We start from the raw sequence: 12,777 nt of genomic DNA on the forward strand, positions 1-12,777 counted from the left end.
AGATCGTTAATGTCTGAACTAGTCCACTTAAATGAAATGCAAGCAGATTAGAGGATGTGAAAATATTTTATGGGACAAACCCTTCTAAATGCCTGCGTGGTTGGCTATAGATAAGTTTGGTTTGGAAACCTGTTCCACAATCTTGCAGTTGCTGTATACAGTGGTACCTCAGTTCTCGGACAGAATCCATTCCGGAAGCCCATTCGGCTTTCGAAACATTCAAAAATCTAGGTGCGACTTCCCATTGGTTGCAAGAGCTTCATGCACTTAGCAGAAGCCTTATCATATGTTTGGGTTCTGAAAAACGTTGAAAATGGAAGAATTTACAGTCATACCTCGGGTTAAAGTTGCTTCAGGTTGAGCGTTTTCGGGTTGCGCTCCGCGGTGACCTGGAAGTAACGGAACACGTTACTTCCGGGTTTTGCCGCTCGCGCATGCGCAGACACTCAAAGTGATGTCATGCGCATGCGTAGAAGCGGCGAATCACGATCTGCAGGTGCAGGTTGCATTCGCTTCGGGATGCGAACGGGCCTCCGGAACGGATCCCATTCTCATCCAGAGGTACCATTGTACTTCTGGGTTTTTGGCATTCGACAACCGAAACGTCCGACAGCAAAGGCATTTGGGAACCAAGGTACCACTGTATACCATATTCTGGCATCCCAGGGATCTAAGTTTCTTTAGTTCCTGAGAGTACACGGTGACTTTAAAAAACCCAAAACCAAATGGTGCGTGTCCTACGGCAACTAAAAGCAAAATTCTGAACGTAACACACCTCAAAATAAAGCTCCATTCATGGCATGTTGCTGCCTGATAGTGGCTGTGCAATTGTCTTCTCTGGGATCTCCATTTTCTCTCAAGGTGCCTACCATCTAGAGACCCTCCTCTTTTTCTAGCAATAGAATGCTTCTGAAGTTGCTGTAGGCTGGAGACAATGTTCCTCTCATCCTGACTAGATAACCATGGAATTCCAAGAGTAGCAGCAAGTTGTGGCCGTGCTCTACAAAAATGTGTGTTGCATGCAGTAAGCATGTAAGCCGCCCGAGTCCCAAGGAACTAAAGGTGGCTGGTCTTGCTGCTAGTTTTCTTAGGCTACCTGCTGCTCCCAAATCCTTTGTGCACACTCACAAACAGATGGTGGCTGATTTGGCTGCTCTAGCCAGAGTTTAAATTCACCGACAGCAGCATTATGGAGCTGTCAAAAGATCCATCTGCCCCAAGCAGCTGTCCTGGCATTTGCCTGTCTGCCTCCTTGGGAAATTCTGTGCCTCCTTGTTCTCAGGCAGACATATAACTTTGCTGCTACTGCTGTTTTATTGGGACAGGAATGGAAGCAGGACCATCTGCCTGATAGCTTTAATCAGAAAAGGTTACTTCTCTCCCCCAGCCTCCCCACAAACCTTTTCTTATCTTTTTAGCTGATAGTTTTCTGGCTGTGTCCAGAGGCAGTTCTGGGCTGTAGATAGCTACTTCGGGTTTCTTGGACAAGGTCATGTGCATTCATTGTGTTTGTGTGTGTGAGAGAGAGTGAGTCAGTGACTCTTGCCTTTGTGTGTGTTCCCAAACCCTCCAATGAGTAAGGCTGAAAGACTTTACTTAATTAATTTTTACTACATTTCTGTTTAACCGCAGATCTAAGAGTGCCTTTTTTTTTAATCGTGACTCTTTCACATACCGGGATTTATTTTGGTCTGTTTAATTGTTCTCTGAACAGGAGAATCTTTATGAAAGCTTGAAGCTATTCAACTAGTTGACAGATGACCCATTCTGTACTTGTAACCAAAAACTGCTGTTTGGTGTTTTTAAAAAGTAGGTTTAAAAATAAAATACCATTCATTTGTTTCAATGCATTTATTTTTTATCTGATGCATTTTGAAATTAAAACCATTGAAGAATTGCTAGGTGTTTCACAATCAATCATTCTTTTTTCTTAAAAAATAATAGCAAAACCACCCAAACAATAAACTATCAATTTTAGATATCCTGTAAGCCTGCTAGCGTGGGCGGAGTATACATATAACAACAACAACAACAACAACAAACATGTCTTTAAGCAAGCAGAATAACCCACAATCCACAGTGCATCCCTATCTGCATTTTTTTAACAAGTTGTACAAAAAACCTTGTAGTTTGTGTATATTTCTTGATCAAGTAGCTGCTGATTTGCCTTGCATATACATGTTCATTCTGTGAAATTAATTATACAGCTACCAAGCTTCCAATACAATGAATAGGCAAGTGTGGATACTTGATTACAGTGGTGCCTCGCAAGACGAAAAGAATCCGTTCTGTAATTCTCTTCGTCTAGCGGTTTTTTCTTCTTGTGAAGCAAGCCCATTGACGGATTAGCGGATTAGCGCTATTAGCGGCTTTTAGCTGCTTATCTGCTGATCGGATCAGCTGATAAGCGGCTTAGCGGCTTAGAAAAAGGGGGGGAGGGAAAAAAACCAGCAGGAACTCGCAAGACATTGTCGTCTTGCGAAACAAGCCCATAGGAAATTCGTTTTGTGAAGCACCTCCAAAACGGAAAACTCTTTCGTCTAGCAAGTTTTCCGTCTTGCGGGGCATTCGTCTTGCGGGGCACCACTGTATATTCAAGTCAAGAGGGATAAAACAACTTTTACCACATTATATGTGTTTTTATCCTGGTTAGTGTCTGTGTCGGATCTGAATTGCTTTTTATATTGCTGCTTTTAAAAAATAGTTTTATATCTAATGTTTCTATATATTCAAATGTTTCAACTGTTTTTATATATTGTGTTATTCTGCTTTGATCGTATTGGAAGGCCCCATGAGAAGCGTCTCGTAAATGAAATTACGCCTGCAACAGTGGGCATCGGAAATTATAACGTATAATCTTTGATAAATTACAATATTTCAATGGGCTTCTTTTTTAAGATGCCGTTGTGGTATTTTCAAACCTGCATAACAAGCCATCGTGAGCCTCTTGCATAGAATTGTAGAGTTGGAAAGGGGGATGAGAGTCCAACTCCCTGCAATGCTGGAATCTCAACTAAAACATCCTTGACAGATGGCCATGAAACCTCTGCTTAAAAATCTTAAATGAAAGAGTACACCACCTTCTGAAGGAGTCCATTCCACTGTCAAGCAGCTCTTACCCATCAGAAAGTTCTTCCTAATGTTTAGTCAGGATATTATTGTGTCGCATGTTCTCACCTGCACATGGTCACCCATTCTTCTGGTAAAGGTGTAAAGCGCTTGGATGGTCACAGCAAACTTGCCCCCTTCTTTCCAGCTGTAGTGGCTGCAGCATAGGCCAGCAGACTGAGACTCTTTAATAACAAGGAATATTCTTGGTAGGTGTCCTGCGATGGAGCTTTCCGTTTGTGGCAGATCAGCAAGAAAAGACTGCAAGTTTCCGTATTCACAGACTCCACATTCTGATCAGATATTTCTCAGCATTTCCAGTATCTCATTCTGATAGGGCATCTGCACCTACAGTTAGGTTTTTTTTCTTTCTTCATGTATCCAGCTGATACTATGTGTTTGGTTTTGATATTGGTCAAAGCTTAACTTCCCGTTGAAATGTGAGCTTTTCCCAAAAGGCTGGCCCATTCAGGTCCAAGCTTTATGAGAAAGTGATACGTAGGGACAAAAGTGTATTTGTAGCCCAATAGCATACCCGCACCCATGTGGATCGTTGAGATGTGGCTCAGCAGTAGCCATTCTGTGTTTGGATCGTTGGGGAAGTGTTGTAACAGAATATATACCACTATGCTGAACCACCCAGTTTAGATGTGGCATCTCCTACACTTCCTGTTTATTACCATGTTGTCCACTGCCACAGAATTATGTACAGAACTTCTGAGCTCTCAACACTATCCAAATGCATTTTCCTCTTTCCCAGTCCTACAAAGCTGCCTTTATTCCAGCATGATGTAACCTTGGAGGCGGGGAGGACTGAGGAAGCCCCTGTGCTTGTGAAATAGGTTTGTAAGTGCAGTAGAATTCATCCGAGTAGATCCTTCTGTGTGGATTCTTTGAGGCTTTCCTGGAGCTTTGCGCTGTGTATACTAGTGGCTTTCAAACTTTTCCAGGGATCCCTAGAATTCCTCAGAAACTTGTCAGCAGGAACATAATTAATGGCAGATAAGCTTCCCTGAAAAACATCCAATCTTACCCTGTAATGCTTGGGCATAGGAGAGAATTTCAATTCTCAACGATGCTTGGTGATTTTGGAGGCCCAGTAGGCCTGGTCAACATTCCCATGTGAACTGCATGTTTCATGGCAGACATACAGGGATTTCTTGCCAGCTGAAAAAGATCCACGGGAGACTAAAAGCTTGAAAACAACTAGTGTATATATTTTATAATCAGGGCTAAGTATATCAATACATAGGGATGCAGGTGGCGCTGTGGGTTAAACCACTGTGCCTCTTGGGCTTGCTGATCGAAAGGTCGGCAGTTCGAATCCTCATGATGGGGTGAGCTTCCGTTGTTCAGTCCCAGCTCCTGCCAACCTAGCAGTTTGAAAGCACACAGTACAAGTAGATAAATAGGTACCGCTCCGGCGGGAAGGTAAATGGCGTTTCTGTGCGCTGCTCTGGTTTCACCAGAAGCAGCTTAGTGATGCTGGCCACATGACCCAGAAAGCGCCAGTTTGCGACTGGACTTAATTGTCAGGGTTCCCTTTACCTTAGAGAGAGAAAGAGAGAGAGAGAGAGAGAGAGAGAGAGAGAGAGAGAGAGAGAGAGAGAGAGATTGAAAAAGCATTTACTGTCTCTCTGGCCGCAGGCCCTTGCTATGTCAGCTTCAAGACTGAGGTAATGACTCTGACTTGGCATAATTTGGAAGGCATCTGAGGTGCTTTTGAAGTGCCAAGCATTTATGAGAACAAGTTAATGAGGTCTTCAGCTCCTCAAACAGTGATTCACACCTTGGGTAGAGACTCCACATCACCTCTCCTATATGACCTCCAGCCAAAAGAAACCACACACAAAACACCAGAAAAACTTAATTGCATCTCCCATTCTGCCAAATTGGTGGAGTGGCTATCTATTAATATCCTGGCTTTACAGCTACAATCAAAGCGCCCCAGTTTGGCATGCCTGCGTTTGTTTTATTTTATATTTTTTAATCCTTAAAGATGATCCACTGGCCAAGTGGTTATACCATTTTAATAGAGTGGATCTGGAATAATGAGAGCCATTATCTTGTTACAGGCCATTCTATCCCTAGTACTTATGATGTCAAACAAACATTTGTATTACAGTGGTGCCCCGCAAGACGAATGCCTCGCAAGACGGAAAACTCGCTAGACGAAAGAGTTTTCCGTTTTGGAGGTGCTTCGCAAAACGAATCTCCTATGGGCTTGCTTCGTAAGATGAAAATGTCTTGCGAGTTCCTGCGGGTTTTTCCCCTCCCCCCCTTTTTCTAAGCCGCTAAGCCGCTTATCAGCTGATCCGATAAGCCGCTAATAGCGCTAATAGGCTAATCCGTCAATGGGCTTGCTTCGCAAGACGAAAAAACCGCTAGACGAAGAGAATCACAGAAAGGATTCTTTTCGTCTTGCGAGGCACCACTGTACCATGCTTTCTGTTGTTATAAGGTAGCTATGGATACTGTTGCACATACATTCTTTGCTCAGAATTGTGTTGTATCATTGCATTTATTGTCGTGCCATATCTGTAACAAAACCTATGATGCAGTGCAACTGTGGCCCAAGCGAGTTTCCAAAAATATATTTGTTTTATGGTTCTGCTGATTTTATTTTTAACTTTTGTAAACTGTCCTAAGAGTGATTGTTTGTGGAAGCACAATATAAAATTCTGACCAGTAAATAAATTTATTTGGAGCTTTAGCAATTTGACATATGGCAATGCGGCAATTGCACTGCAGCAGTGCACACTTTTTGAAATGCCCTTGATTCTGGAACAATGTAGTAAGCACCAAACAGTTTCACCATCTTGATACACAATAGTAAGGTTGACCATGTCTTCCAATAGCTTCTCCAGCTGCCTGCCCAGGCCCTTATCTCTTCCCCTGTAATCTCTACTGCTTCACATCTTCCCTTGATGAACCCCCCAAACCTCATTGTATTTGTTTTCCACAAGCTGTTCATTTTGTAACCTAGTAAGTCGAAAGGATCTAAAGCAGGCTGGGGGAAAAGATGCTTGTGTGTGGGTGTTTTTTGATTCCCTATTCTTTTCCGTCTCTATTCATGAGGAGTCAGGAGGATGTTTCAGAAAACTGGGTCAGGCATAACTCATCCTCTTCAAGCCCTGCTCAGGCCTTGTAGCCAAACCTCGTTGTATGAAAAGTGACAGCAGATATTTGTCAAAGTGTTAATGGTGACATTTAAACCAGATTCCTAGCCGTCTAGCTGTTTTTCTTAGTGCTTGACCTGTCAGCTCTTTGTCAGCATTCTATGTGATGTGCCTCGGTATATTAACTTTGTTTGTTATTAGTCGTGAAATATAACATCAGTGTGGGTACTGTTTCTCTCTCTTTGCATGAAATATGGTGGGTTCCCTCTGCTGGGTAAAGATTCACTTAATGAGCTTCAAGGCTGTGTTGGCCAATGCTTTGTGAAGCATCAGCCATTGGGATGAAAGCTACGCTGTTCAAATGGGGAAGCCATGTTCTCTTTGGCCTAGTTTGGATTCTGCAGGCAATTTTATCTCTGTGGATGCTTTCAAGGAAAGCTGAAGTGGGATAGCAGCTGTATGGGTGCCTGGGCCTGGGACTACTTTGGATTACTCTATCCACCCGTGGTTTGTGGGTATACCACACTTTTGTCCTTGAGGAAGACTTGGAAGATTCAGAAGCACCCAAAAAGCAAAGTGCTTCTGGGCACACTTTGACCAACCATGCTAAAAAGCCCCAAGTAGAGTGTTGAATTTCTGTTCCATTTAGTTTTATCAGATGGAGTCGTCGTCCTCCTCCTCCTCCTCCTCCTCCTCCTCCTCCTCCTCCTCCTCCTCCTCCTCCTCCTCCTCCTTCTTCTTCTTCTTCTTCTTCTTCTTCTTCTTCTTCTTCTCCAATATACCTTCTGTTTTAGATAGGAAGTCCCCTTTCTTTTCTACTGCAGGGAGTATCATTTCAACTGTTTACTTGTTTCAAAAGACAGAGAGCTTATGACTAATGGATTACTGTACAGGAAATCTACTTTCTGTGTGTTTGGGAGGATTCAAGTGGGAGCAAGTTCACAGCAGCACCCTTGTGACACTGATATAGAAATCCCCGTTTCCTCATATCGCTCAATAGCTGCTTTGACTAAACAATTCAGTGCATAACCCAGGTGCCAAAGACTGATGTTCCTGAAACCCTCCTGCGCTCAGCAGGTTTTTATAAGCAGAGGTTTTCATGTTATTAACAGAGCAAGTGACTGGAGCCGGCCTGCCTAGGCGAGCCTGTCTCCTCCAACCTTCTCTTCAGTCAAGAACTGGAAATTCTGGCTTTCCTGATAGACAACTGTCTGCCAGAAACGTGACCAGGTGAAAGCTGTGGAGATCTCAAAATGGCAGTAGGCCATGGCTGTCCCACCAACAGAAAAGTCAAGCAAATCATAGTCTAATTTCTGTGTTTTGTACTTGAAATTGCAGAAGCATACGCGATGTTTAAACTATGCAGAAAGTTGTTCTATGCAGACGCTGCTTGAATCTTTCCTCACAACCATGAAAACTAGATATTTTGAAGGTCTAAGCTGAATGCGCTTGCAGTATTTTGGGAACATTCTTTGCAGTGTTAAAAATCCCCCCCCCCGATTTTTTGGCAATAATAATCACCCTATTTGTTTTCAATGGGCTTAAATTACCTTCAGTAATATAGTCAGCCACATCTGGCTATATTCTGTTATATCATTCCATTTGCAAGGTGATCTCTGATAGTCTTGGGTTTCCCATGTGACAGTTTAGGAGAAAGAAGCAAACAGCAACTTGAAAGGGAGGGAGGCAACAAAATAGTGGCAGAGAGAAAGAATGAAACAAAACAAGATTGAAAAAAAGGTTTTAAAATAAATATTTCTATACTCCTCCCACCAAACTATTTTTGACCCCAAAAGCCCAAACGAAATAATATCTGATGCAGCCGTAGCCTTAATAATAGCGTCCATATCACTTTTAAATTAACAGAGCTTAACAACTGGGATGGTGCTTTCAGGTTTTTCTCAGTGGTTGGCCAATGATGAAATTGATGAGAGACTGATACATCCGGTCATTAGTTCTGAAAGATCTATTATTATAGCTTTGTAGAGAAGCTCAGGCTTTGTGTATCTTGAACCACCTGCATTTGTTCCTAATTTGTTCCTGTGTTGACTTTGTGAGTCTTTCAAACCCGGCATTTTAAGCAAGAGTCATGGCCCTTGTTTTTACCAGCAACTTCATTCCAAGTTCTGTCTGTCTGTCTTGACTATGTCATTCTGAAATCAAGCGCCGCATGCTCTCTGAGGCATTACAAACCGAACAGGAAGGAGCAGAGGAGAATGACCCTATAAGAGTATTTGTTTGGGGGTGCATCACTGAGAGCCAGTGTGGTGTAGTGGTTAGGAGCAGTGGACTCGTAATCTGGTGAACCGGGTTCGATTCCCCGCTCCTCCACATGCAGTTGCTGGGTGACCTTGGGCTAGTCACACTTCTCTGAAGTCTCTCAGCCCCACTCACCTCACAGAGTGTTTGTTGTGGGGGAGGAAGGGAAAGGAGAATGTTAGCCGCTTTGAGACTCCTTCAGGTAATGATAAAGTGGGATATCAAATCCAAACTCCTCTTAATGGCCGGTTCTCAGTTTTCTTGCACATGTCATCCCATGCAAATCATGCCACTGTTGCCCTTTTATAACTAAAAAAGCAAAATTTACAGGTGGATTTCTGAACTGTGCGAAATGAGCACTTAAATATATTACACCTGGATTTTTATTTTTATTTTTGGATTTTTTTAAAAAGAAATGATTTGGGGTTTGCAGGAAATCTCTCCTTGAGACCTTGGAGAGTCACTGCCACTTGGAGTAAGACGCTATTGGGCCATGAGAAGCAGTGATCTGACTCAGTATAGGGCAACATGTGCCAGGTGGGTATGCAATTTGAAAGCCGACAGGTGAGTTTGTCAACTGAGAAGCCCTAGAAAGCTGAGCAGCCCAAGCTATGCCTCATGCTGCTTTGGCATTGCACTCTGTTGATTCATAGGAGGCGGAGGCAGCACTGTGGACTGACTTCCCTGTCTTGCAGACCTCTTTGTACTGTGAGAACCAGATTGGGCGGTGGCACAACCAGGTTAATGGCACAAGCCCTGTGGGAACTGATGTCTGTTTAGAGCTTGATGATTTTCACTATATAGGCACTGTTGTTGGTGCAACATCGGGACTTCAAAGCTGGAAATGCTAGGAATGCTGCCAAAGGACGCAGTCAGCAGGCGCACACATTAGGACATAGGGATTGAGAAGGCATCCTGTATATGGGAGAGAGCTGAACATTTGCCAGTGAGCTGCCCTTGACTTTATCTCATTCCTTACACACTCTTCCAAAGATTTCACAACTCAGGATTCCAAAGAACTGAAGGATCCCACAGAACTGTTGCACCTCTATAGCATGGGTATCACCTGGGGGCTCTGCCGGAGCCGAGAAACAACTTGTCCCTGTATACTTATTTGCTTGCCACTGGAATGGGTGTTCAGGGGGTAGAGAGATTTCCCAAAGCAATGCCTGGAAATCTTTATCAGCGCTGTGTGTCTGTATCCTCTCAATTTTTTATTTGTGCAGTGTCCACAAAATCTCAGGTGCCATTATTGATAAGGATTACTAAACTTCTGTCATGCATGCAAAGCCATTTCCGCATTCTGTAGCACCCCTGTTTTATCATCTTAACCCGGCAAGCACATGTTTCAGAGCTTAGGTATCACATCAGGGCATCACGGACTTGCCTACGTACTGCAGTGGTGCTGTCTCAGTACTGTGGACTAGATTCGGGGTAGACCAGTGGAGTAGTCCCATCAGCTCAGCAAAAGATGGGAAAGGGAGCCTTGTGTTGTGAGAGGCACCAGTGAACTCTGTACCCTGACTAGGGTACTGGGGACAGTGCTTTCCATTTGCATGTCCCATGGTTGTGACTTGGGCTAGAGTCATGAAAACAGGAACTCGCTGACAGATAGCCTGGACACTGCTGCTTTCCCATAACAGCAACAAGGGAAGCATGGTTTTAAGCCTTTAGTTGGATGCAGTTTGAAAATGACAGAGGTAAAAGTGGCCCTTGCTTCTTTGGCCTGGGCCTACTATTCCACGGCCAAAGGGTGCCAGCGTTACCATGGGGGACCTGGCATTCTGTGATGGGGACAGCCAGCCTGCAGCGCAAAAGCTAAATGTAGTCCCTCAAGTAATTTGTGACCTGCCTAAGATTCTATTCATGTCATGGGGGGGTGGGGGTTTGCTGTGGGTTAAACCACAGAGCCTAGGACTTGCCCATCAGAAGGTCGGCGGTCCGAATCCCTGCAATGGGCTGAGCTCCCGTTGCTTGGTCCCTGCTCCTGCAAACCTAGCAATTCGAAAGCATGTCAAAAGTCAAATAGATAAATAGGTACCGCTCTGGCGGGAAGGTAAAAGGCGTTTCTGTGTGCTGCTCTGGTTTGCCAGAAGCGGCTTAGTCATGCTGGCCACATGACCCGGAAGCTGTACGCCGGCTCCCTCAGCCAATAAATCGAGATGAGCGCTGCAACCCCAGAGTTGGTCACGACTGGACCTAATGGTCAGGGGTCCCTTTACCTTTACCTTAAAGGAGGGGGGTGCTGTTTTCAAAGGAGATAATTCGCAGTCTAATGCTACCTATATGCTTTGGATTTTATATGCCATGCCACCCACTGAAAGGATGCGTGGGGTCAAATCATTACCAAAACACGCCTGCAACCCAGGAACCGCTTTCTGCTGCATTAGATAACATTCCCAGGATTCTCAACTTTGCCTGTAAAGGAAGACTGAAAAACCTGTGTGTCCTTCATTAAAAAAAACAAAACATTTGATGTGACTTTTTCAGACGAAAACCTGCATAGCTGCTATCGAGGCTTTGATGCACTTATTTCCAGGGACCAGAAGCTTATGCGCCATTATTTATTCTTTGCTACTTTGACTTCCTGCAAGCTGCAGTTAAAATTGATGCTTACAGTTTAATGGATGTATTGTAGGTGATTGATTAATCATGCCAAGCAATTATATTTGTAATTAGTTAGAAGCTAAAGTTTTTCTTAATCCACTTGATTTCTATAAGAAAATGTGAGTGGATTCAAATAGAGAGAGAGTCAGAGAGAGAGAGGGGGGAAGGGAGGAGTTTTGAACTCTAAAAGGTTGAGCAATGAAAACTGCTGAATAGCTGCTGCTGAAGCTCCTTCCTTGGAACTTTTCAAAGGCAGGTTCAGCAGGGACATGCATAAATGTTTATATATTTGCCATGTTTTCACTCATAAGAGAGAGTTGCCAAATGGCCTGTGTGATTTGAACCAGGCCAAGATACACTGAGTGCATTCATATTAAAGGGAAGAGCACAGCTTTGCTTTTCATATGAAATGTCCCAAGTTGCGTTCCAGGCATTTCCAGGTAGGGGATGGTAAAGGCTTCTGCCTGAAACCTGGACAGGCTTGTGTGAATCAAGGGACGGGGAGCCCATATTGCTCCAGGTATAATTGAACTCCAACACTCATAATTCCTGATGGTTCAGTATGCTCGCTGGGGCTGACAGCAGTTGGGAGTCCCACGTTATCTGGAGGGGTTCTGCACCCCTAGTGTAGGCAGAACTGAGCTGGTTTGTCTGGTTCAGCATAAAGCATCGTTGCTCTAGTCCCTTCTCTTTATTTTAGCACAGGACCATGATGCAAATTCATGGATATGAGTCTTTGCACATTTTGTCGTTGATGATCTTGGGATAGTCTCCAAGTAGCCAGCAAAATCTGGATGAAAAGCTCAGGACACGGGTGGTGCTGTGGGTTAAACCACAGAGCCTAGGGCTTGCTGATCAAAAGGTCAGCGGTTCGAATCCCCGCGATGGGGTGAGCTCCCGTTGCTCGGTCCCTGCTCCTTCCCACCTAGCAGTTCGAAAGCACGTCAAAGTGCAAGTAGATAAATAGGTACTGCTCCGGCGGGAAGGTAAATGGCATTTCCATGCGCTGCTCTGGTTCGCCGGAAGCGGCTTAGTCATGCTGGCCACATGACCCGGAAGCTGTACGCCGGCTCTCTCGGCCAATAAAGTGAAATGGGCGCCGCAACCCCAGAGTCGGTCACAACTGGACCTAATGGTTAGGGGTCCCTTTACCTTTAATCATTGCTGAAACTTTAATACAGACCTAACCACTGCTCTATCTTCTCTGCCAGCAGAGCTGCTTGCAGAGCTCATTCTTCCACATTCCCCCAGCTTTTCATCCAGATTTTGCTGGCTACTTGGAGGCTATCCCAAGATCAGCAACAACACAATGCGCAAAGACTCATATCCATGAATTCACATCATGGTCCTATGTATGCTCAAGTATTGTCGGTGAGGAGAGAATCAGTACTGCATTAAAGCAGCAGTCTGTGCACTCTAAAAACCCCTCTGCTTGCACACCTAAATAAAAAGTTCCAGTTGCAATTGCAAGGTGGGCTTTGGCTGAAACAACAACTTTTGAAATCTTAGGATGAGACATGACTTTTGACTTCTTTGTTTTCAGCTGTCTGACCCAGTTTTATGTTACGGCCCTGGGAGAAGTCCTCCAGGCTGCCTTCTCATCATGAAGTGACTTTGTGCTGGAGCTGCTAATTGTTGTGTAGGATTCCCAAGCTTTAGCCATGAGACTTACTGCTTAGTTGCA

At 44.2% G+C, this 12,777-nt stretch overlaps 1 protein-coding gene across 4 annotated transcripts in view; it reads left to right on the top strand.

Moving 5' to 3' along the window:
* MYO1D (myosin ID) overlaps positions 1 to 12,777 on the top strand; it is a 175,961-nt gene that overhangs the window by 124,313 nt on the left and 38,871 nt on the right. The window contains exon 22 of one of the 4 annotated variants that reach the window (XR_014518100.1): positions 4,621 to 4,964. The exons of the other annotated variants lie outside the window; for them this stretch is intronic. The gene's annotated coding sequence lies outside the window, so the exon portion shown is untranslated. Of the gene's footprint in view, positions 1 to 4,620; positions 4,965 to 12,777 lie in introns of those variants that run through there. 4 annotated transcript variants of the gene reach the window in all.

The sequence above is a fragment of the Podarcis liolepis genome (genome assembly GCF_965112155.1).
Source record: "Podarcis liolepis genome assembly, chromosome: 13".
NCBI lineage: Eukaryota > Metazoa > Chordata > Lepidosauria > Squamata > Lacertidae > Podarcis > Podarcis liolepis.